The sequence below is a fragment of the Cryptomeria japonica genome, chromosome 4 (genome assembly GCF_030272615.1).
Source record: "Cryptomeria japonica chromosome 4, Sugi_1.0, whole genome shotgun sequence".
Lineage (NCBI taxonomy): Eukaryota > Viridiplantae > Streptophyta > Pinopsida > Cupressales > Cupressaceae > Cryptomeria > Cryptomeria japonica.
In genome coordinates this window covers 441244848-441270065 of record NC_081408.1, presented here as the reverse complement: position 1 = coordinate 441270065, position 25218 = coordinate 441244848, and positions in this window count along the sequence as shown.

Here is a 25218-nt window from a genome sequence, read left to right as displayed (position 1 = left end):
TTTATTTTGTTATAGATATGGGAAACTTCATTATAACTCTTCTTAGTAAGTTGTCTAGCATAGCTATAAGGACTCCTAGTGGGATTCCTTCCTTGAACCATAATGGTGGGTTTGTTTGGAGTGCTAAAGGAATCATGACCATATCCACCTTGAACCATGAAAAGAGGTTGATTAGGAAGAGGTGAAGCTAGAGAAGGACAAGAACCTTAGACAACAAAAATGGTTTGCTATGTTCATTCACATTGATCATGTTGATTATGTTTTTAGATCCATTATTCTTGTTTGAAAGTTTAGGTAGAGACATAAAGTCATCAAGGGCATCATTCAATAAAGCATGGTCATAGTGATTGAAACTCTTATCTTCGAATTTAAAAGGAGACATAACATCATAGAGGGATTCATGGGAGTCAACCATGTTGCTAGATCTAGTGGAGGAGTTGATAGGAATATAACCCTGAGAGGGATCATTCAACTTATCTTTCTCATCACCACAAAATGGCATAGTAACAAGGTTTATTAATTTTTGGTAGAATGAGAGTTTAGAAGGCTTAGGGTTTAAAAACTCATCTAGAGCTTCATCTAATTCATCCTTACTAAACTCATAATAAACAAAATTGCATACATCATCAAAAGCATGAACTTATTATAAATAGAAATCAGACATTTTGAAATAAAAATTGCATGAAACTTAAACACACAATGCAAGGAAAATGAAGGAAACCTATGTACTTTTTTTTTCTCTTTTTTTTTTTGTTTTGAAAGAAAATGAAATAAACTAGATCTAGATATAGCAATTCAATGCAATTCAATGAAATTGGGTTCATGTCAGGTTCACCAAAGATGTGTAGGGGAAAAAGTGAGACTAAGTATGGAAACCCTAATCCCACTCTCATACACACTCATGGAATACGAAAGAGCCTAGGAAGGTAACGCACATTGGATACTTCTTATGAGAAAGAGAGAGTCATGGATTTCCTCTTAGGTTTTCTATTCCTTTGTTGTAAATGAGATAGAGGAATGATGCAAAATGCAATCTAACCTAGAAAGCAAATAAGCAAACAAATCCTAATCTGAGAATCCAGATCAAAGAACAACTGACACACTGCTGAAAAGTACAAATCAGAAGGAAAAATCAGAGGTGCACCTATGTCTAAAATTTGAGCAGAAATGTCCAGGACCAAGCTGCCAGGACACTCTCCTGATTCTGCAATTCTGGAGCTGCAACTAAAAGGAGGGAGTTTGAGATTTGTAAGTTGTTGCTCTACAAAGTCCTGCTAATAGAGGGCAGGACCAAGGGGCCACACCCCTGTCCTTGATACTCCAAAAAGGCTCTAATACTCCAAAAACCTGTTCTTAGATTCTTAAAAAAAGATCCCCTTCAAATGAAGAAAGAGAGCTCTTAAGTATGAAACCCTAGATCTTAATTTCATGTTTAGGCCAACCTAGGATTTGAATTTCCCACTGATATTTTGGGGTTAAGCATTATCATATCATAGGATTGTGCTCCCGAAATTTTGAGAAAAAAGTCGCAGACCATATGCATTCCCGCCACGGTCCAACCAACTTTTCACCAAATTTTTGGGGCCGTTAGATATGATGATATTAGAGTGCATCCCAAATTTACAACTGATTTTGAGATATTTTGATATGCGAAATCAGGCCGGAATGGTCAAAATAAGACATAATTAAAGTTTATGATTAAATGATTCATTGGAGGAATAATATGAAAAGGGGCACACTTAGGGTAAAGGGCCCAAATTTTTAATGTGTAAAGTGATGAGACATGACCTTAGATTTAATTAAATTAATTAATTAAATGCTTAAAGGGGAATGAGAAATGCAAGATGCAAAACAAACTAAGGCGGGTGCTAACCTAAGTGTGAAATTGTACCACCCTAGAAAGGGTGTACAATTTATGACACTACACTTCCATCAAAGTTTCATCTTTCTTTACCATGAAGCATATCTCAGTTGAGTATTTCTTAATTATTTTCTTTGGAACTCTCTCCCTAAAATTCATAGCCTTCTGAGAAAAATTACTTTTAGACCAGAAAAAATGATGGCGTCACGGGTGGTTGCTGGTGTCGAGCTAGGGCACCCGAGCCCTAGCTCGTGAGTGTTGTTTCTAGGTCTGCAATCAGTGGGGAGGGGTGAGGGGTTGGGTGCAGGGTTAGGCAACATCTTGGTTGGTCAGGTCATGTGCTGGTGGTTGCGGGGGGTTGCGGTAGGGTTGTGGGTGCTAGGTTCAGGGGTGTTGGTTTTGCATCGACGGGGGGGTGTTTGTGGGGTTTGGGGGTTTCTTTTGCCTTTGTCTTTTCAGTGGGGTTGGGGGCTGTGTTCTGTGTTTCCTCTCAGTGGTTCTTGGGAGGGGTGGTGTTTTCTTTTGTTGTTAGGTTTCCTTGCTCGACCCTTTTGGGGTGGGGTTCTTGGGAGGATCAATGTTGATTTTTGTTGGAGAGGCTTTGAAGGAACATCCCATCATGGATTTCTGGGCTACGATGGGTTCAAAAACCCCATCCCATAGTATCAAGACTTTTGATAATAAGATTTTTGCCTTAGATTCGAGGTTTGGCAGTGGTGGTGGCTCTTGAATTCAAAGATTAATGGTTGTTTGGAGAGATGCAGTAAGAGGCCAAGGTTGGTTATTCCTCCAGAGATGATAGTTGAAGATGTTGAATACTTTTCAAAAAACTCGCTATATTGCAAGTTTTTGGGGATGAGGGTTTCCTTGCAATTTTTGGAAAACTGGGCACAGAGGACTTGGGCACTGGAAGGGGAAATGGAAATTATGATGTTGGAAAACAACTACTTCATGGTTACTTTTAATTGCATGGATGCTCGTAATAGGATTTTTGAAGGAGGCCTGTATTTTTACAACAAGGTGGGGTTGTTTATCAAACCTTGGCATGTGTGGTTTAACCCTTTGGAGGATCTCCCGAATAGGGTACCAGTGTGGGTTTGTTTACCGCGTTTTCTGGTGGAATATTGTCGAGAGGATGTATTAAGGATGTTCGCTTCATTGTTGGGGAAGCTAGTGAGGCCTTCAATGCAAACCCTAAGGAGAAAGGTAATGACTTTTTCTCATATATGTGTTAAAATTGATCTTAGCAAACCTCTACCAGATGCTATAGATATGTGTGCGGGCTCTTATTCTTGGGTGCAATAGTTGGATTATGAGACTACCATTTTGATGTCGGCTGTGTCATGAGTATGGTAATCTACAGTGCAAGTGTCCTGGGTATAAACTGGTGGTGAGCCAACCTCAACAGTCAGCCCATATCCTAGATGGGGCTGATAGAAGAAAGGTTGCTTTGTCAGATGGGGTAGGGGGTGCTGATGGTTTTGTCTTTGTTAAGACTAAGAACAGGAATCAAGGATAAAAGAGCTCTTTGTAGGAGAGACAAGAGGAGGATTCCTTTAATATATTTGAAGCCCTGGATGACCTTAGTCAATAGGAAGTGAATCCAGGGTTAATCCCTTTGGATTGAGGTGCTTTAGGGGTGGTTCTGAGAAGTGTGATCAGGGACTCTACTCAGGCTCTGCAAGTGGTTGGAAGCCAACAAATGGAGATGGATCAGCCAGTAGTGGTCCAGTTGCGATCCACTTCTAGTGCGGAAGTGAATTTGGCTAGGGGGGAGGGTTCTCCGGTAGCTCATGAATTGGAACCAGCTGGGCGTAAAGTCACAAGACCCCCGCACACCTGGGTCTTCATTAGGAAGATATTAAGAAAGGTTCTTCAGAGAAGAATTTGAAGGTTGGCAGAAAGAAGGATTTGGATAAGATCAAACTGATGGGGGGAAATTTGGTTGAGTCAAGGTCAGTTAAGACTCTGGATTCTCACTTTTCCAATCTTCCAAAATGATTGTGCTATCATGGAATGTAAGGGGCTTGAACAATGGCCCTAGATAAAAAGTTGCCTAGGAATTGATTAGGAGTCATTCTTCTGATGTCTTGTTCCTACAGGAAACAAAAATTTATGTGGAAAGTATGATGAGTGTGGTGTCGAAGCTATAGGGGCGAGATGAGTGTCAGCGTGTGGGGGCAGCTAGCTCCTATGGTGGGGTGGCCTGCCTTTGGAACCCCTTGAGGATTCATCCTATTTGGTGGGTTGCTTCCAGGTCTTGCTTGTCTGGAGTTGCCTCTAGTCTTGAGACTGGGGAATATATTTTTTTTACCAACATTTATGCCCCCACTAATCTTTTGGGTAAGCAAAATTTATGGTCTCACATTTCTTTTATGTGAGGACTATTCCCTTTTCACCCTTGGATTATGGCAGGAGATTTTAATGCCATTTTAGAGTTGTGTGATAAGAAGGGTGGTGTTATGTGTTTGGAACCTTCTTCTTTCCTCCTTCAGGATAGTATATCTTCATTGCATCTTGTTGACATTAAGCCTAGTAATGGCTTGTTTACTTGGAATAATAGGAGGGTAGGGAAGTATTGGATTGCAGAGAGGTTGGACTGCTTTCTGGTTTCTAGTTTTTGGGTTGGTGGGGGTTGGTCCACATGTTTGGAGATTCTTATAGGAGAGGGTCAGACCATTGGCCCATAAAGATGGTGTCTTCTTCTTCTTGGGTCACTCGTACTCCTTCATTCAAATTCCATCTTATGTGGTTGAGCGATCCTTCTTTGCAGGATCATGTTGCAGGATGGTGGAGGAAAGGGAGGTCAGCCTTTGGCACTGCTATGTACACTTTTGCCAAGCAGCTGTAATTTATTAAGGTTCAGCTTAAATGGTGGAACTACCAGTGTTTTGGGAATATTTTTCATGCTAAGAAGGATGTTCAATTAGTGTTGAATGACATTAACAGGGAGATAAGAGAGCATGGTTTGTCTGAAGCCTTGCTTAGGGAGGAAGACAGGGTTGTCAAGGATTTAGAGGAATGGGAGCTTAGGGAGGAAATCTATTGGAAATAGAGAGCTCGTATTGATTGGATTCAAGTAGGGGACAAGAATATGGTGTTCTTCTTCAACTCAGTGAAAGCAAGAAGACATGGTAATTTTATTCCTGTTCTGGTCAATGATAGATGTGAGAAGTGTTTATCCTTATAGGAGATCTCTAGGGAGGATTTACAATATTTTCGGTCCATCTTTAGCAAGGATAATTAGGGGGAATCAGATGATGAGAATCAAGTTCTCGCTTGTATTCCTTCTATAGTTACTAGGGAGATGAATGAGTAGCTTCTGGATCCTATTTTGTTGGAAGAACTTGAGAGGATTGTTTTCCTCATAAGGAAAGGAAAAGCCCTTGGTCCGGATTAGTTCCCAGTTGAGTTCTTTCAACATTTTTGGGATATTATCAAATTGGACTTGTTGGAGGTGGTCCAAGAGTCTTAAAGGAACAAGCAGACGCTTTGTACTTTGAATGTGACTTTCATTGCACTAATCCCCAAGTGTGATGGGGCTGATCGGTTAGGCCAGTTTCAACCTATCTCTCTCTATAATGTGATCTATAAGATCATTTCTAAGGTGATAGCGGAGAGGTTGAAGAACTGGCTCAGGGATGTCATCTTTGAGGAGCAAAGTGGGTTTGTGGAGGGTCACCAAATCCTAGATGGGGTGGTCATTTCTACTGAGGCCATTCATTCTATGGCGGATTCCAAGGAAAAAGCTATGTTTATTAAGTTGGATATGGCTAAGGCCTATGATAGAGTCTGTTGGTCCTTTCTCCAGAAGATCCTTAGGGCCTTTGGCTTTGCTGATGAATGGATTCAATGGGTTATAAGTTGTGTTACGTCTACCTCTTTCTTGGTACTAATCAATGGAGATCATACAAAGTTGTTTAGTGCTTCTAGGGGTCTTCACCAGGGGCACCCCCTCTCCCCATACTTATTCATTCTTCTAGCTGAGGATTTGGGGAGGTTGATTAAGCATAATGTGGGTTTGGGGATTATTCAAGGTTGGAATTGGGGAATTGACCTGCATCCTCAATCCCATTTGTAGTTTGTTGATGACATGGCCCTGATGGGACTGTCCTAGATTAGAGAAGCCTTGAATCTATGCAAAGTTTTGGATGTTTATCTTGTGCCTTCGGGTCAGTTGATCAATGAGGATAAATCTTCCATTATCTTTTTCAACACTCCAAGAAATATCCAGAGGAGGATTTCTCATATCCTACGATTCCAGGTCAGTTCTCTCCCCTTGACTTACCTAGGTATTTCTATCTCTACTGGTAACCCTCCCAGGGATTTGTGGCAGGGTATCTTGGATAAATTTCACATGAAGGTTGAACATTGGACACACAGATGGTTATCTTTTGCTGGGAGGGTTCAATTGATCCAGTCGGTGGTTCAGGCTCTTCTAATTTATCGGTGTATTCTTCAAGTGGTCCCTAAGTGGTTCCTGAAGGGATTGGATTCTCTAGCAAGGCAATTCTTATGGGCAATAGTTTGTCCTCCTACAAATGGTGTCTTGTCAATTGGGACTTGGTGTGTAGCCCGAAGAAGTTGGGTGGGCTGGGCTTAAGGCAAATTGTTTTATTTGGGGAGGCTTTGGCGGCTAAATTGTATTGGAGATGGTGTGTTGAACAAGACTGACGTTGGGCTAGAATCTTGGCCCTCAAATACATGCAAAGGATCCTGAAGGAGAAAATCCCAAGGTATCCACTTGAGGGAAAAGGTTCTTCAATTTGGAGTACTCTCAAGAAAGGAGCCTCTCTTATAAAGGCATGACTTTTTTGGAAATGTAAAAGGGGGGAAGTGGTGCTTTTCTAGTTCGACTCGTGGGATGGGTATCCCCCATCATTGATCAGTTTCCCAATCTTGGGAATCTTTGCTAGAGGTTCCTAGAGGCAGGATGGTCTAGGGTGAGAGACTTTAAGGTTGTTTATAGGTGTGGGCGTTTGGAGTTGGAGTGGTGGAAGACTCCTAATGAATGGCCGATTGTTGATATGGATGAAGAGTGTGTTGAACTGTATAGCATCTTGGCTAGAAGACACTGTAGCTCCCTTAAGGGTAGGGATAGACTTGCTTGGTCCCTAAATCCTAAGGGTGTTTTCACTATTGCTAGTGGTTACCAGGAGTTGTTGTCTCGGAGATTGGAGGGGAGGCAGGTGCCTTGGTGGAAATCGGTGTGGAATAATTTTTCTTGGCTGAAGTGTAACTATTTTTCTTGGACTTTGGCTTTGAATAGATGTCTTACTTGGGACAACATTCGTAAGAGGGGATTCCTTGGGCCTTCCATCTGTGTCTTGTGTGGTAATGGGGAGGAGGATTCCTCACACCTATTCTTCAAATGTCCTTTATCGCTGCTAATTTGGCATTACTAGTGGGGGGTGTGGAAGCTTCCTTGTGTTCATGTAGATTCTTTGGTGGAGTTTTGGAGCAGTTTGGGCAAGCCTCCCATCCTGTCCTCTTTTCTCTAGACTGTCTGGAATATTGGGCCTATTTTCATCCTTTGGCAGATCTGGTTGGAGAGGAATAGGAGGATATTTAGAGAGGTCACATTGTTAGTTCAGCAAGTGTGGAATAGAATCATTGGTATGATTCGGGAGACAGTGGAAGCTAAATGTGTGGTGAATTTTCCTCTAGATAGAGGAGAGACTGTTATTGTGAGTAGGTTGGGTCTATAGGAGATGTCACCTGCCTCGGCATGTGTCAGGAGAAATAGACATGCTATGAAGAAGGTTCAAAGGATGGGAAGGTGGATGCCCCCTCAGGATGAGTGCATTAAGATTGACACTGATGGATCCTCTAGGGGTAATCCGAGCCCTGCTGGGATTGGTGGTGTTGGTAGGGATAGTAAGGGAGAGGTGGTCTTCTTCTTCTTGGTGCGTAAAGGGTGACAATATAATAATGTTATGGAGGGATTAACAATTTTCTATTCCCTAGAGTGCGCCTTGGAGATGGGGTGGTAGCAGGTTATCTGCAAATCGGATTCACAAATTATTGTTAATTTACTGATTGAGCAGAAAGTGAGTGGGGTGCATTGAAAGTTGGTAGGGTTCGTTCACCAAATTCTTGAAATTTTCTCTATGATGGAGAAGGTGTCTTTCATCCAAATTCCTTGTGAATGAAATAGAGCAGCTGATTGTTTGGCTAAGTGGGCTTCGGAGCATGATGATGACTAGAAAGTTGAAGGGTGGGAGCAACTTTCCCTGGATTACTGTCTGGATGTGCATAAGATATTTGCTGAGGATATGGATATTTATGAAGCCAACTAATTTTGGGTTGGGCTTGTGGTCCCCCCTGGGGCCTTGAGACTCTGGTTTTCTCTTAGGTTGGGCATGTGTTCCCCCATTGGGGCTCTGAGACTCTAGTTCTCTATTGTAATTCTTGATCAAGTTCTTCAATAAATTTTGTTAGGACCTGGAGGCAACTAAAAGGGGGGGTGAATCAGTTGTCTATTAATTTCAACCCAAATATAACTTAACCAAACTTAATGCATAATACCGGTAAAACAAACTTAATGCCGGTTAACAGTTTAACAGTTAATAACAGTACTGGTAAAGTTTAATGCATGAAGTAGAAAGACAAATAACATTCACAACACATAACATAGATATTTATACATGGAAACCCTCTAAGGGGAAAAACCATGGTGGGAAACCTTACCCACAATGAAATGATACTACTGGAGATAGTATGTGTGTACAAATGGGGTCTGCACATGCAGAAAGTCCAACTGCCTAGAGCTCACTGCTCAATCACAAAATGGGAGTCACACTGACTACAATTGGATGGTTAAATCCAATGATAATGTACTGCTCAAAATAACATCTTCATATGCTGGATTCAGTACGAGTTAAGCTCTGATTGTCTTCTTCATGCCTTCCTTGAATATTCAAATGATGTCTGCATGTATAGCTCTACTTATATTCACATATACCTTGTTACATTCCCTATCTCAATCCCACAAATGAGATCTTACATATGTACCAAAACCTAAGACCAAATGTGTAGGTCGGCTTACTAAGAATATTACAATTAAATCAATTACAAATGAATCAATATGTGATGCATCATGTCGGCTCAATTCATTTACAATAATAACCAATCAATAAGACATCTCTATAATGTGTCATGCTGATCTAGAATAGATAACACTTGCCAGTTCATAACCTAGACCTATTTTCCAGTAACAACAAATATGCAAACTTGATTAGACCAATAACTAAATCACCAAAACCAAGTGTCCAAACAATGTCTTTGACATAACCAAGTAATCTCCAGATGATAACAAATCATCCTCAGTGTCGGTGAACAATATAACTTGTCGGTGAACCAGATATCGGTGACTATGCATAAGTCACTAAACATGCCGGTGAACATAACAAAAGATCTCCAGTGCTGATAAGTGTTCACAAGTGTTGACAGGTGTTGACATCAATGACAAAACCAATGCAACACATCTATAATACTAACAAATTTTTTACCCCTTTATTCAAAAAAAAATTCATAGCCTTTTGGAATGCCTTAAAGTAACCCCATACTTTATCATCTCACTGACTACCTAAACTAGCAATAGATTATTTCAGTTTCCTTCCTACTAGGATATCAAATGCCCATTGTCTCTTCCCAAAACTGGGAGTTTCATTAATGAAAAATAGAATCAAACAGACAAGAAGATTTCCATACTGGAATGTTCCCTTCTTCTCTCCTTTGATCTTACCTAGGTTAATTAACAGTTCATTTAACATCCGTCCACAGAGATCTAACTTCTCATTTTCCCTCATCATCTTATGTGCTTCATAAATGCAAGAGATAGAAACAGAATTCAGATGGTTTGATTGAGTTACCTTGAAACCCATAATCATGCTTTTGAATCTGATATCTCTGTCGGTGATAGTGCTAACCCTCATTTATCACTTGTCTGATGTTGCACTGATGATCTTGTTGACCTGATCATTAGAAACCTTCTTCTCTAGACGCTGCCCAATATGTGTCAAACTGGTGATTTCCCTGATGGCCTCCTTCAAGATCTTATATGGTATTCCCAACTAGTGAATTCTACATATACTCTGCTTAAAACATATCTGACAATCTCATCCTCAAATTTGAGAATATCCAAAATGCCAGTAAACCCTAGATCCTCAATATGCTGATACTCGGGCTTAATATTTCCAAAATCTCCCATTAACTCGCTCATATACATGCTCTTAATATCACTGGTTCCCAAATCCTAATTATGATAGTAAATGTAAGCTCTGACATCTTCAACATATATGACTCCTTCTGGGACATGGGAAAAAGCGCCAACCAAATCATCCAACATGGCTATATGCAAATATCGCTTGAAAATCAGCCTAGGATGGTCCTTGACCTCAACAATAGTAGGATTTGCAATAAACATTGGTGCATATGATGATACCAGTTCCATGATGAAAGATAAATACATGTGAATAGTTATCGGTGAAAACCCTAAAGAACTCTTCCGATTGTTGGTGATATCGCTCAAGAAGATATCGATTGCATTGAATTGCCTTAGACTTGCTCCGAATCACTTTGAATGCAAAGTGATAAAAAATGAGGTGAATTCAACCTTTTATCCTCCAAGAAAAACCCTAATCCATCATTGATATGAATGACTTTCGGTGAAAGATATCAGATCCCAATCTAACATCTCCATGTTGGATAAGCATCTCCAATGTCTGGAACATCTTCTAGAGCCTCTTCCTGGGGCATAAGTAGTATTGTCATGAATTTTGCCTACCCCTAAGGCATCTGTCTTAGTTATTGGATGAGCTTCCTACCGGTGCAAGAGTAACCTCCTCTGCCAGTTGAGTAACCAGAGCATTTCCATCTGTTGATTGATCTTCTGACTTCCTGACCCATTTCTTGATATGATCTTGTCAGATTTCATTAACCTTCTCTTTTCCTTTCTCATTTGATCCTTCATCATTAACCAGTGGATTTATTCTTCTACAAAACTTAGCTATGTGTCAAACCTCATTGCATGCAGAACATATAACATTGTTCTTTTGAATTGCTTTGCTAAAACCAAAATAATTGTTTGACCTGCATTGATTAGCTATATGTCCAAATTTTCCACATGCATAACATTTAACATTCATTCTACAATCTTTTGTCTTATGACCAAACTTATTGCATTTAGAACATTAACTCGGAGTAGAATTATAGTTTTGATTTGCTCTATTTCTACATTTCCTAGCCATGTGACCAAATTTATTACAAATAAAGAATCTACCAATAAATTTATAAGCATTAAGATGCCTTACTAGTGCCTTCTAGTTTTGATCTTTATTAGCAGTACCGGAGCTCTATCCTTGTTCAAATCCAAGTCCACTAGAATCTCCATTATGTCTTTGACTTTTTATAACTCATCAAGTTGTGCTGAACTAACCTTGAATTATTTTTTATACTCACATGCAGCAGTTAGATCATCTCTCAGAGTTATCATTTGTCTCTCAAGTTCTTGTTCATTACTCGAGGACTGTACTAAGTCTGTCCTCGACATCTCATTCTCATGAACCAACCTACCACATTCCTCAAATTTGTCTTTTAGAGATACAACAATATTTTCTTCCTTCTTCTTCCGATCCTCAATCTCCTTTGACATCCTGATAGTTAAAGCTTTCATTTCATTCCTCATGACCATGTTCTCCTAACTCAGCTTCTGACATCTCTCATTAAGGGCATCCTTCTCTTCATTATCCTTATTCTATAAAAGTTCCTTCCTCCTAGCTTGAACAAATGACAACCTCTCTTGCAGGACAAGAATGAATTCCTGAGCAAAATTCAATTCATCTTGTAACTTCAAGTTATTCATCCTTTAAAAATTATAATCTTCAAGTGCTACCTCAAGTTGCTTCTCTAAACTCATATTCATATATTCTGGATTCAGGATCTTCCCCAAGTTATTAAACTTCATCTGAGGCACAAGGCTCTGATACCAATTGTTGGAATCCAAGAACACTGAGAGGGGGGGTGAATCAGTGTTCTACCAGAATGATCAATTTTAACCTTATTAAAACATGCATTCACCAACCGATATACCGGTACATATAACATTGAAAGAAGTAAAGAAACTGATAAGCCAATCACACAAATGAATACAATAACATAGAGAATTATACGTGGAAAACCTCAAAGAGGAAAAACCACGGTGGGATTTATGACCCACACTATCAATCCACTAGCCATATGAAAAGATATTACAAAATATAGGGGCCTGCACTTGCAGGAAGGCTTATAGCCTAGAGCACACTACTCAATCACAAAAGGAGCCTCACTGACTACATATAAATCTAGACTACAATCTAGAGAAATGAGTGAACTACAAAGATAGCATTTTCTATGCCTAAATACAGTTCCAGTCAAGCTCTATATATTCCGGTTTGAAACCCTAAACCCTTACTGAAATAACCTCATACATAAACTTCTCATTACAAAGCATTATAACATTCTCCTATCCTTACACATTTCATCATACCTTACACATTAAAAATTGATCTAATCAACTGACCTATATACCCTTACAATCCATCATGCCTTATGTCGACTTACAAAGATAATTATAAAATGAATATACATGTCGGCTCAATAATGTATATACATAAATATCAGAATCAATTGCTGATTTTCAGATCTCCCAAAATTATGTCAGCCTCCAATACCAATAACCTGAATGTGAACCATGTCAGTCTGTAATGCCGGTACCCAAATAATTCCTTCCAACCGGTGAAGATACATGTCGGTGTTGGTGCTGGTGCCAGTGAAGTGTCTGTTAGTAATCAACCAAACCAAAATATGAAGCTGGGAAATGTTGCCATCAATGACAACATATTGAAACCAATCAATTAAGTGTCAATTGCCAATAGTATTAACCTATGGTAAGGTATGGAGATGTTTTTCTTGATTATTTTTGGTCCAAACAATTCCAACCTCTTCAACCTAGAAGTGATGCTCTCTTTAAATCATATCAAAAATGGAAAAATGACATGATTTTATCCTTGAGTAAACCTAGAAATCCAATACTTATTCTTCCTCCAATTGATGATCATATGCCTCTTCTTATGGATAAGTCTATTCTTCCTCCTAAGGATAGAGATATTCTTTCTCCTAAGGAAGAATCTATTCCTTCTCTTGAGGATGAGACTATTCTTCCTCCCAAGGATAGAAAATCCCTTCCTCCTAAATCTAAGGATAAACATATTATTTCTCCTAAGGATAGACCTATTCCTCCTCCTCATGAAGGATCTAGTCTCCTTCCTACACCTCCTATTCCTCTATATGGTGTGGTTTTGCCTCCTACATCTTAAAAAGGGAAGTGCCCAACATCTCCTATTGTTCAACCTTAAAGACCACCTCTTGTGCATCCTTCCTTAAAAGAAGAAACGAAGTCTATACCTGAAGAACCTAAACCTTCTCAACCTTAAACTAAAACTAAATGAATCTATTGTACGAGAGAATGTCGATGGAGACATCATGCTAGAGCTCGTGAACTTGCTTCCCAAACCATTTATTCTCCCAAGACACCAATTGTTAATATAATACCATTTTTCTCAACCTTCTCCTAACCAAGAGGTTCAACCTAAATCTCTAAGACGTAAAATGATTAAAACAAATGATGGTTCAAGTTCTATTCCTATTAGAGCTCCTTTTTTGGTTAATCTTGATGAAAAAATAGGTGAGAATGTTGTCTATGATGAAAATGCTTATCCTACTATTTCAGATGATGAATATGAATATATTGATGTTGACAATGATTTATCTAAACAATTTTAAAAAAAACATTAATCCTAGCTCCATATGTATTGAATATATTTCATAAAAGATCATGAAATTTTAGAAAATGAAGGGAATAGCGGAGGGAACAACGTTTGCAGTGGGAAATTTGAAATTGAGAAATGGAGGGAACAGCGAGGCTGGATCCTCTGGTTCTGAATCCATTGCAGCTCAAGGACAAGCATCTGATGATGAGGATGGGAGGCAGGATGGGGACCCACAAATACGGGACCCTCCTCTTGATCATGAAAATTTAAAAGATTCCCAAGAATCGAGCCCTGAGGCAGTGAAGGTTGACTCAGAAAATATCAAGGAGGGGCAAATCTCTAAACCTTGGAATAGTCTTTTTGCAAGAAAAGCATCTGGAAAACTGACTAGTAAATCACCGTTCCCCTTTGTGAAAGATATATCAAATAATAAAATGGGTAAAGTTGCTATTGAGATCCCTGATATAGTTATTGATCATAGCATCTCTTTAATGTCTTTTTCTTTGGTGGGGAAGTTTTTTGGACCTCGACCTAATATTGAGGATGTTAGGTCCTTTGTTAAGAGAAAATGGAGAATGAAAGGACAGGTTGATGTCTCTGCCTTGCCTAGAGGCTTTTTTGTTTTTTCTTTCTCTTGCAAGGAAGATATGGAAGTTGCTTGAAGTGGTGGCCCCTGGATGTTTGGTAAATCTTCTCTTTTTGTTAGAAAATGGTCTCCTAACATGGAACTCAATGATTCTTTCTTTGAATCTGCTCCGGTGTGGGTTAGGTTGCCTAGGTTGCCGTTGGAATACTAGGTGGAGGATGTTTTCTCAGGAATCGCTAACTCCTTTGGGGAGCTTGTTGAGATAGACCCAATGACAGCAACCCGCAAGAGATTGGTTTATGTGTGTATCTACATCAACATATCGCAGAATATGGACCTCCCAAGCACTATTGATATAAATTCCAAACTTGGGTTATGGGAACAGTCAATAGTATTCGAATCTCTCCCCTTTGTGTGCTTTTCTTGCAAAAAAGCTGGTCACTAGGCTAAGGCTTGTCCCAACAACCCTAAAAAGCCTATAATGACAAATATCCATAAACAGGTATGGAAAGAAAAAAATAATAACAAAGATTATAACAAGTTAGAAGGAAAAAGTGGAAGCTCGGTTAATATATCTGAACCACTGGAAGCAGATAGCATTGACCCTCCTAAGAACCCCCCTTTGAAGGAGAATAAAAAGAATGAAATTGGGGAGTTTGAGATTAAAACAGTCAATACCTTTGAGGCTCTACAGACACAGGTGAAGGACAATGAAATTAGTGAAGAGACACTTGAAGATGGTGAGATTGAGAATATCACTGATTCTCATCATGAGGCTTTTCAGGATTCTATATCAAAAAAAGATGAACACTGTCTAGATGATGATTTTCAAGAACATGAAATAAAAGTGGGAAGGAACAACAAGTTTGGATCACCTCAGGTAAATTTAAATGCCTTATTCCAGAATATAGGAGTCGATATGCCTACATCATCCCAGAAAAGAGGAGAACTATGGAGCAATATACAAGATGAGCCTAGAGCAGAACAAGAAGAAAATACAACAGGAAATGGAAAGAAAATTAAAACCAAGAAGGTAGGAGGCCTTAATGGAGTAAAAACCAGAACTAGATCCAAGGCTGATTTTGGGGCTTCAAGATCCCCACCAGGACGTAAAACTATGAAATGGCATAGGGACTAGGAGAGCAAGCAAAACATAGCTGATGGAAGGCAGGGAACTATCAAGGAATTCTGCCCTTAGGCTTCCAAATGAAGGTAATATCTTGGAATATCAGAGGCCTAAATGGTCTCAATAAACAAGATATATTAAGGAACCTCATTTGAGATCAAAATCCGGATATTATCCTGGTTCAAGAAACCAAAATGAGTAAAGAGAAAGTGGAGAAATTAAAGTTCTTTAAAAATGGAGGGGCTTGTGGCAGTAGCTCGAATGGAGCTTCTGGAGGGGTTGCTATTTTCTGGAACAAAAGCACAACCTTTGGAGATATGATTGATGTTGATGGCAAAATTTTATCCCTAAAAGCTAAAAGCATCTTTGATGGTAAGGAATGTGACATCACTAATATCTATGCCCCTAACTCCAAAGCTGCTAGAAGTAAATTTTGGAATAAAATTCAACATAAAAGAAATTCCTTCCCATTGAACAGCTGGGTTGTGATGGGAGATTTCAATACTCCTCTACAAGACATTGAAAAATTTGGAGGCATCCAAGCTCAACCAGATAGCAGATCTGACTTGATGGACTTTATTAATGTCAATGCTCTCATTGATATGGATCTCAATGGGGCCTCCTACACTTGGTCTAACCGAAGGGATGGTGAAGATCTCATCCAGGTAAGACTTGATAGATCCCTTGTTACTAATGATTGGATTCTTTCTCATAGATGCTCCATTTCTATTATTAATAGAATTGGGTTAGACCATTATCCCATCTCTTTTGTTTATGAGAATTTTAAGAATAATTAATTTCCCTTTTCGATTCGAAAAGATGTGAACTTCCCACCCTAATCTTGAAAAATCTATTGCTAACTGGTGGAATATTGATGTTAATGGAACTGCCATGTATAAAGTTGCCAAAAAACTTAAAAACATCAAAACCAACATTAAGATTTGGAACAAGGTGGTCTTTGGTGATATCTTTGATTCAAATAAAAAGCTAAAGGAGGAACTAGACCAGATCCAAAATTCAATATAGAAAGATGGCTACAAAAAGTATTCCAAAGCCATGGAAGATGATGTTCTAGTCAAACTCCACAACATTATTTCTAGGGAAGAAATCTATTGGAGGCAGAGATCCAGGGCTATTTGGTTGAAGGTTGGGGACATAAACACTAAATTTTTCCACATGACTTCTCTAAAACAAAAGGCAGTGAATAGAATCACAAGACTCATTGTTGAAAACAACACTCTACTCAATAAGGATGAAATCAGGGATGAAGCTGTTAGGTTCTTCAATTAGCTCCTCACAAGTAACAAGGACATTGATCAAACCCACCAACTCAATTTGGTTAATATCATTCCTAAGATCATTAACCCTATTCAGAATAAGTCCCTTTCTGCTATTCTGTCTGCTAGAGAAATTAAAAAAGTTGTCTTTTCGTTTCAAGGGGATAAAGCTCCGGGTCTTGACGGTTTCCCTATGTTTTTCTTCCAAGAATTCTGGCATATTGTGGGAGAAGACACGGTTAATGTGGTCAAAGAATTCTTTGGATCTAGAAGAATCCTCAAGGAACTCAACTCCATGTTTATAGCCCTAATCCCTAAAGTTGTTGGGGCGAACTCTATGGGAAAATTTAGGCCAATTAGCCTATGTAACTCTTTCTACAAAATCATATCCAAAGTTTTGACCACTAGAATTTTGGTGGTGCTTCCCTTCATCATCTCTAAGGAGCAGAAAGGTTTTGTTCCTGGCAGGCAGATGGGTCAACTCACAAAGCTGGTTCCCACTTTTTGGTATGTCCTGATTTTTGTTGAAATCATACATTTTTTTTAAAATATAATGATTTAAGCTTTAAGAGGTCCCATTTTAAGTAATTAATTGAAGAGAGTTAAATCAGAGGCTCTTAGATCAAAATTTCTTGGATAGAACCTCTCTACTTCTAAATCATACTTGCAATGGAGTCTCCTTTGCATCTATCAAATGCTGATAAAAAACCAATTTTACATTAGCTTTTGGGGGGTCAAATTAATTCATTTAATTTTTTATTTTTTTAAAGTATTTAGTCCTTATTATAAGATTTCCAAATAGTATAACAATTAATATATTTAATTTCATTATTATATTTTTATTTTATTTCTTCTGAATGTAGGTTTTTCACCGAACATGAACTTCTTTGTTCAATAGATTGGGAAAAATAGTAAACTAATTCAAAAAAATTCTGAAAATTATCTATGCACTAGGTATTGATGTTTTCTTTCCAACAAAAAAGACAAAATTGAATTTTGATATATATAGAACAAGTTATGTGTTCAAATGTACACCTATATCTAAATTATAATTAGTCAAACTTCAAAACTTAATAAAATGAAAAATATTCAACATATCACTATCAAACCAACTGCATGCCTGGGTATTGATGTTACAAACCAAAATTCAAAAGAATTAGGTTTTTTATCATTTATTAAAAAAAATTATGCGTTTCGAGATACACGCCACTCTTAAAAAATGTTGTTTGTTGTAAAAAACTACTTTTTGAGGGAGATGGAAAAATCAATAAAATTTTATTCAAACAAATTTGAAAAAAATATATTTAGAATCTAAAAACAAGATGTTAAAAATCACTAGTTTATATCATCTTCAAATTCTTAACAGTTTAAAAGTTATAGGTGTCGAAAAGTGAAGGTTTTTTTCAAAATATTCATATAAGTGTCAAAGTTGGTCAAAAAGTGGGAACCAGTATTGTGAGTTCACCCAGATTCTAGACTCTATTATTCTTGTTCATGAGAACATTCATTCCCTCAGTGCTGCTAAAAAAGAAGGTTTCTTGATAAAGTTGGATTTGGCAAAGGCTTATGATAGAGTGGAGTGGAATGTTCTTTTCAAAATCATGGAGGTTTTTGGTTTTGATGAAAAGGTAACCAAAATAATTAGAGAGCTGATCACCACTCCTATGTTCTCTATTCTAATTAATGGATCTCCTACAAAAAATTTTAAAACTTCAAGGGGGCTCAGACAAGGAGATCCCATATCTCCTATCCTTTTCACCATTTTGGCTGAAAGTATGAGCAGATTGATTCACAATTTGAAACAGAGCAAAACTATCAAATGTCTTCAACCTTCCTCTGCCAATGTTATTTGCTCTCATCAACAGTTTGTTGATGATACTATCTTCATGGGATATTCTTTTGTTAAGGAGGCTGAAGCCTTCAAAACTGCTCTTAATTCGTATGCTTTGGCTACTAGTCAGCAAGTCAATTGGGACAAATTGGCTATTTACTTCCTGAATACCCTGATCATAAGACATTAGAAAATTGCTAAAATTATTGGGTGCAAAGTGGATATGCTCCCTTCCACCTATCTAAGTCTTACCTTGGGTTTAGCTCCCCCAAATTCCTTCTGGAATATGCTTATTGATAAACTCAATAAAAGACTTGCTGGATGGAAAGGTTCAATTTTATCTCAGGCTGGGAAATTGTAGCTCCTTCAAGCTACTCTTCAAAACCTCCCTATTTATGCTCTCAACCTATTTGGTATCTTGGCTAAATTTTCTAAAGCAATGGAAAGAATCCAGAAAGAGATTTTTATGGTCGGGAGTGGAAGAAAAAAAGAGAATATCCTTGGTTACCTTGGACAAAGTTTGTAGACCAAAGAACAAAGGGGGGTTGGGGATTAAAGCTCTAAAAACCTTTAACAAAGCTCTTATTGCTAAACAATTATGGAGAGCCTATGATACTAAGAAAGATTGGAATCAAATATGGTTTGACAAATACATTCAGAATCAGCCTATCTAAGGGGTCCTTAATTCTGAAGACATCCCTGTTGGATCCTTCATCTGGAATAGCATTACTAAATCCATAAAAGTGGCCAAAGCTGGGGCTGGATGGGTCCTTCGAAAAGGTGACAGAATAAGGTTTTGGGAAGACCCCTGGATGAAGAATGAAGCTCTTTATGATCAAGGCAACAGTCAAATTATTGAGGAATGTAAAAGGAGGTTTGGGCTTATGGTGTGTGACTACTGGAAGGAGGACAAGTGGGTTAGGCTTGATGATATTCATTCTGGATTTTCCTTACTCCAGAAGGAGTTGTTGTCCTTTTCCCCTAACAAAGAGTATGATGATGTGTTCCTCTGGAAAAGTGATCCTAGAGGTGAATTTACGGTTGCCCCAACCTACAAAAACACCTTTTCTCAAACTAGTAATCCCATCTAGAGTAAAGTTTGGAACAACATTTTGATCCCTAAAGTCAACATTTACTTTTGGCTTGCTTCTCATAATAGTACCCTTACTCTTGACAATTTAATCCAAAGAGGTTTCAAATTCCCTAATAGATGTGAGCTATGCTAGAAGGAGGGAGAATCAGTTGATCATCTTTTTTTTCACTGCTCTTTTACCTCGGATATTTGGTGTAAAATGTGGGAAAAATGGAAAGTTAATTGGGTTATGAACAAGAGTATCAAGGATATTATCTGGCACTAGAATTTTCCAACCAAATGCCAACTTATCAAGAACCTTTGGTCTTTGACACTCCCCATGATTTGCTGGGGCATTTGGAAAGAAAGAAATAATAGGATATTTAGGGAAGCTAAGTGTAATACTCAGGTGGTCTTTGAAAAAATCTGTAGGGCTATAAAGGAGAACATCATGTAGACGTCTAAAACTGGTCAACGCTTGCAGAGTCGTATTTTAACATTGGCGCATTGCCTTATTTTAGGTTTTTGCATCGCATTAACATTTCTCCTATGTTGCATACTTGGTCTTTATCATTTGCGAGCATCGAGTCCTTCTTTTGCATTCTTCATTTGTCTCGCTTTTGAATTTGGTCTTGTCGATAACAATCTTCAGTCATGATTTTGATTGATCTTATCCTGTCGCATCAATGTGCGTGTTAATTTGTCATCATTTTGGACATCGTCAATCCTAATTAGGGTTTTGTCCTCTTTTCAATCTTGTCATCTTGCGATCGATTCATCATCGATCCTTGTCCTCATTTCAATCTTGTCATCTTGCGATCGATTCATCATCAATCCTTGTCTTTTGATCAAATTGTCATCAATCTCATCATTTTGCGATCGATTTGTCATCGATCGTTGTCATTTTCAATCTTGTCATTTTGCGATCGATTTGACATCGATCGTCGTCCTTCTCAATCATGACAATTAGGATCAATTTGTCATTGTTCCTTGTCAATTGGCGCATTTATTAATCAAATCACTTATCAGCATTGGTCCTTTGTCAGTCAAAATCATGATCAAATCGAATCGATATCAATTATCTTTTGTCAAGACCTAATTGTCGTCCTTTCATCTTCTAGGGTTTCATGATTTATTCATTTAACTTTGTTTGTCATTTCTCCCTCTAGATTAAATAATTTATTTATCCTAAGTCTTCTCATCACAATTAAATGTTCATTTAATTGGCTAACTAATTCCTCCCTCTTTGTGAATTAATTAATAAATGAAAAATTATTAATTAATTTACCTAATTTTCCAATTTACTAATTTCTCCTAATTCCTAATTTTCTAATTTTCATCAATTTTCTAATTTTCTAATTTCTAATTCATCTAATTTCTCCTATTTCCCCTAATTTCATGGGAATGACATAGAAATTTGTCATAATTTGTCATAATTGACAATCAATCAATTTTGACATAGCAATTTGTCATAATTATCAATCAATCAATCTTGCATAGAAAGTGTCAATTTGTCATAATTTGTCATAATTGTCATTCTTGATTTGAAATTTCCTTTCAAATCTCTTCATGCTAATCTTGTCTTTTCTCCAATTTGTCTATAAATTGGATGAATTTCTTCAATCAAAGCCCCTGGTCGAATCAATCACGCTTCTAGTACCCTTATGATGTCATGTCAATCTTGCTTTCATCTCATGTGTATACACTTGTAGGTGAGATCCACAAACAAAAGCAATTTGAAGGAGAAAGAAGGACAATGGAGCCACATGAAGGAGACATCTGCATTTGGTTTGCTTATATTCCATTTTAAATGTCTTGTTTTCATGTTTTCATTGAATGTTTTTAGGATTGTTATCACTACATTTTAGTTTTAGTGATTGAGCTAGTGTAATATCCATTTGCTTTGATGATTTCCACATTTCCTATCTACATTAATTGGTGAACCCAACATGAACTAACCCCCTAACCATGCTTTTGAGTGCTTTTGAATTGATTTGCAGGTGAAAAACCCAAGAAACAGGGTAGTTCAGGGCTTTCTGGGCACTTCTGCGCCTGTGTCAAGAGATCTGCGCCTATGTTGCTGCATTCTGCACCTATGTCAAAGGGATCTATGCCTGTGTTGCTACATTCTGCACCTGTGTAAGACATTCTGTGCCTGTGTAAGGCCAGAAACAGAGGTAAAAAGTGGTGTTTTTACTTGCAAATTACTTTGTTTTGCATTTTGTTTCTACATTTTGGTTTTTCTTTGGTACTGATTCTTTGTGCAGCACCTTGGCATTACGCATGGCAAAGACAAAAATGAAACTACTAACAAAGTTTATGCAGGTTCGCTAGTCAAAGACCAAACAAATCAAACTTTTAACTTGGTGATTTTGTAGGTTGCCTTGTATTTCAACTGAACTTTTGTGTCTGTGGTTTATAATTAGGCACCTAGTATGATTGCTAAGTAGGATGGAATGAACGCGTGTTTGCTTTGATTGTCAAGTTTGACATTGGAGTAGGAGAGTATGCTCTCATCCTTCTTAGGGTGATCAGAAATCCAGAACTTCGATACCACTCTCATGTTGTGGATTGTTTGTTACCTTTAGAGGGCCTGCCTTCCCGACCATTTTCTTTCTTTTGCAAGCAAGTGACAATCGTGAGAAGGGAACGACCCAAAGTGAGCACAGCCAGAGTACCTTGGCATTCTAACTCACTATAAATAAATACCTGATGGGCAAAAGCTTTGAAGGAAGGGTTACGTGGGAATTGCAGTTACTTGGGAAGTGATGACCCTTGAACTCTTTCTCATATCAACATCTAAGTAGGACCTCATGGTCTAAATCATGCTTGCGTGACTACATTTTTTTGGTATCTTGGTGGGCTTAATGTCTCAATCATGCTTGTGTGACACCAAGGAGTAACGCTTAACAGAAATCCTTACTAAACACCTTGTATTTAGAGGCCAAAAATCCTTCTAGTTAGTTGAGAAGGACAAGTTTGGATACTTGGAAGAGATACTACGTTCGCCATGGGGAGATTTCCATGGGGACTGATGCTTGGCTACCTTGAGAAGTGAGTGCCATGGAGGGGAGCCCGTGGGGTCAAGCATCTATGTATTCTCCTTGAATCTCATAACCAGTCTACCTCTCAAGTACCTACTGCCCTTGCCTACCATAAGAAATGTGTGAATGAGCATGATTGTTTTGAGTCTAAGTTGAAATATCTTGTCTTCTTTGCTTGTCAAAAGTTGAGTTGTGTCTCATTTCAAAAACAAGACAAATTGATTCAAAACAAGGTTAAACCCAAGAGTATTTCATTCAACAAACTTCAAAACACCTTCAAACATGGTTGTCAAACATTTTTCAAAATCTTGTCTCAACATTCATGTCACTTAGATTTAGGTTCATCCTAGGTTTGCATTTTGCAAATTCATTGTCAATTACCAAGGTTAAGTTTCACCTAGGTCATACTCCTTTGCATATCAATAAGGGTCATCCATTTGCATGTGTCCTCTTGCATTAGAGTAATACCATTTCATAATTCAACCTTAGGTTGACATTGTCATACATTCACATTTGCATACCCTAGGTTTCTTCATTAAGCTTAGGTCATTATCATATCATATTAGGGTCACTTGTATAGTAATTGTCCCTTAGCATATAGTGTGAAAACTAGGTTTTGTCATACTTGAGTAATCCAAATCTTTGATAAACCCTAAGTCATTGTTAGGAGGTCTAGACCTTATCAAACCTTTTCTCTTTTTGTCATTATTTTCATTTGGTCAAACCTAGCTTAGTATCCAAGCATATAGGGGAGACATTGTCATTTTGTCCTTTTGTCACTCGGTCCTTTTGTCCTTTGAGGTCTAGACATCATTTCAATTTCCTAAGGGTCTCTTTTTAGATTTGCATCGCTAAAGGTTTGTCAAAATCTCGAAAAGCAACAAAAACATAGGTTGCATTCTTGCCATAGATTGCATTCTCATCTTTTTTAGTTTGCATTTAGTTGCATATCATATATTATCCTTGAAAAATTCCAAAAAATATTGCATTCACATAGTGACATGCCTGTTGAGACAAGGTCAAAATCTAAGAAGATGGGCGAACCAATGTATCAACCCATTGACAACATATCAAGTTCACAGTTTCAAACTAGTCAAATAGTATAGATTGAAGGTTCATCAAGCACATCATTACCACCATATGGAATGGTTCAACTTAGACCACCTCCATTATATGAACCAGTGTTTGTACCCATGAAACCAGGACATGGGAGTGTTCCACCAACACCACGGGGAAATGCACCTTTTGATTGGAATCAACTGAACCTACAACATGACATTCAAACTCAAACATTTTATGAGGAACAAACTCTTTCACAAGGATTTGGTTCAGATCAAGGCATTCAACAAGAAAAAAATCCAAATATTTTACCAGATTCTTCATCAAATTCTGATGCCTCTGATGATGTTGATATGTTCCTTCAAGATCCAAAGTTGACGAAAAAGATGGATAAATTCTTGAACAAGGTCTTTAAGATGTTCCCACAAAAATATCTTGACATGTTGAGTAATGTGACCTCCTCAAGTGAGCAAATCAATGTGCAAAAACAACAAGGCGGTGAGCTGTTAAGTTTCTCTCTGCATCCAAATGAAGAACATGTGCAATAAGAAACTCAACCTACCTTGATGAGTAAACGTGCTTCAAAGGCATTGACAGTGACTATTCCTCAAAAGTCACCATTTGAGACAATAAATAATCCATTATTTAACACAACACCTATAACACAAGATCAAACGAGGACCACACAAATATTAATAGCTGTCCCTCAACAAGAAGTGGTTCCTCACATGCATAAAATTGGATCAAAATCTAAGATGCAAGAAAGCTTCACGACTGGAATACCTGATCTCACCAATGTCCAAAATAATTCCACAATGCAACAAAGTTCCTATGTCCCACTAAGTTCAATATATTTGCCAAACACTCAAGTACTTGTTATGTAGACTATTGTGACAGATCCATCGATAATGGCAACACAAAGAGCTACAGATAATGGTTTGCACCCGCAACAAATGTTGCTTCAATTGAGTAATACACAAAAGGTACAATCGAATGTGCAAACAAATAATGCACAACAACAACAATGCTACATTCGACAACAAGTTGCAGCACCCTCTGCACCATCACAAGTTAATGCAAACTTCCAACCATCACAATGGATTGGGCAAACAACACAACAAGTCAATGCAAGTGCCATACCCCATCTTAAGGAGAAACAACAAAAACCACCCAAACAAAGTTTTTTGCAAATGATGGGATTTACATCGCGGCAACAATTGGCAAAAAGTCAGCAAATTCCGATTCGTCAGCATCAACAACAACATGTGCCTCAATATGTGCCAAGACAAACAAGATATCATACTTCACAACCGCAATTGACGCCTGTGCAATATCAACAACACCCTCAATTGCAATATCAACCTAGGCTACAAATGATGATTCCACCACAAGAAGCATAGCAACAAGGTCAATATCAAGGTATGGCACAACCACAACAACAAGAGGTGTACCAAGAACGTTATATGCCAGAGACACCAAAGACGGCAATTTCAGAGCATCAACAACCGATCGGAAACACGATGTATTGAAAAAGAGTACCCACCAGGATTAA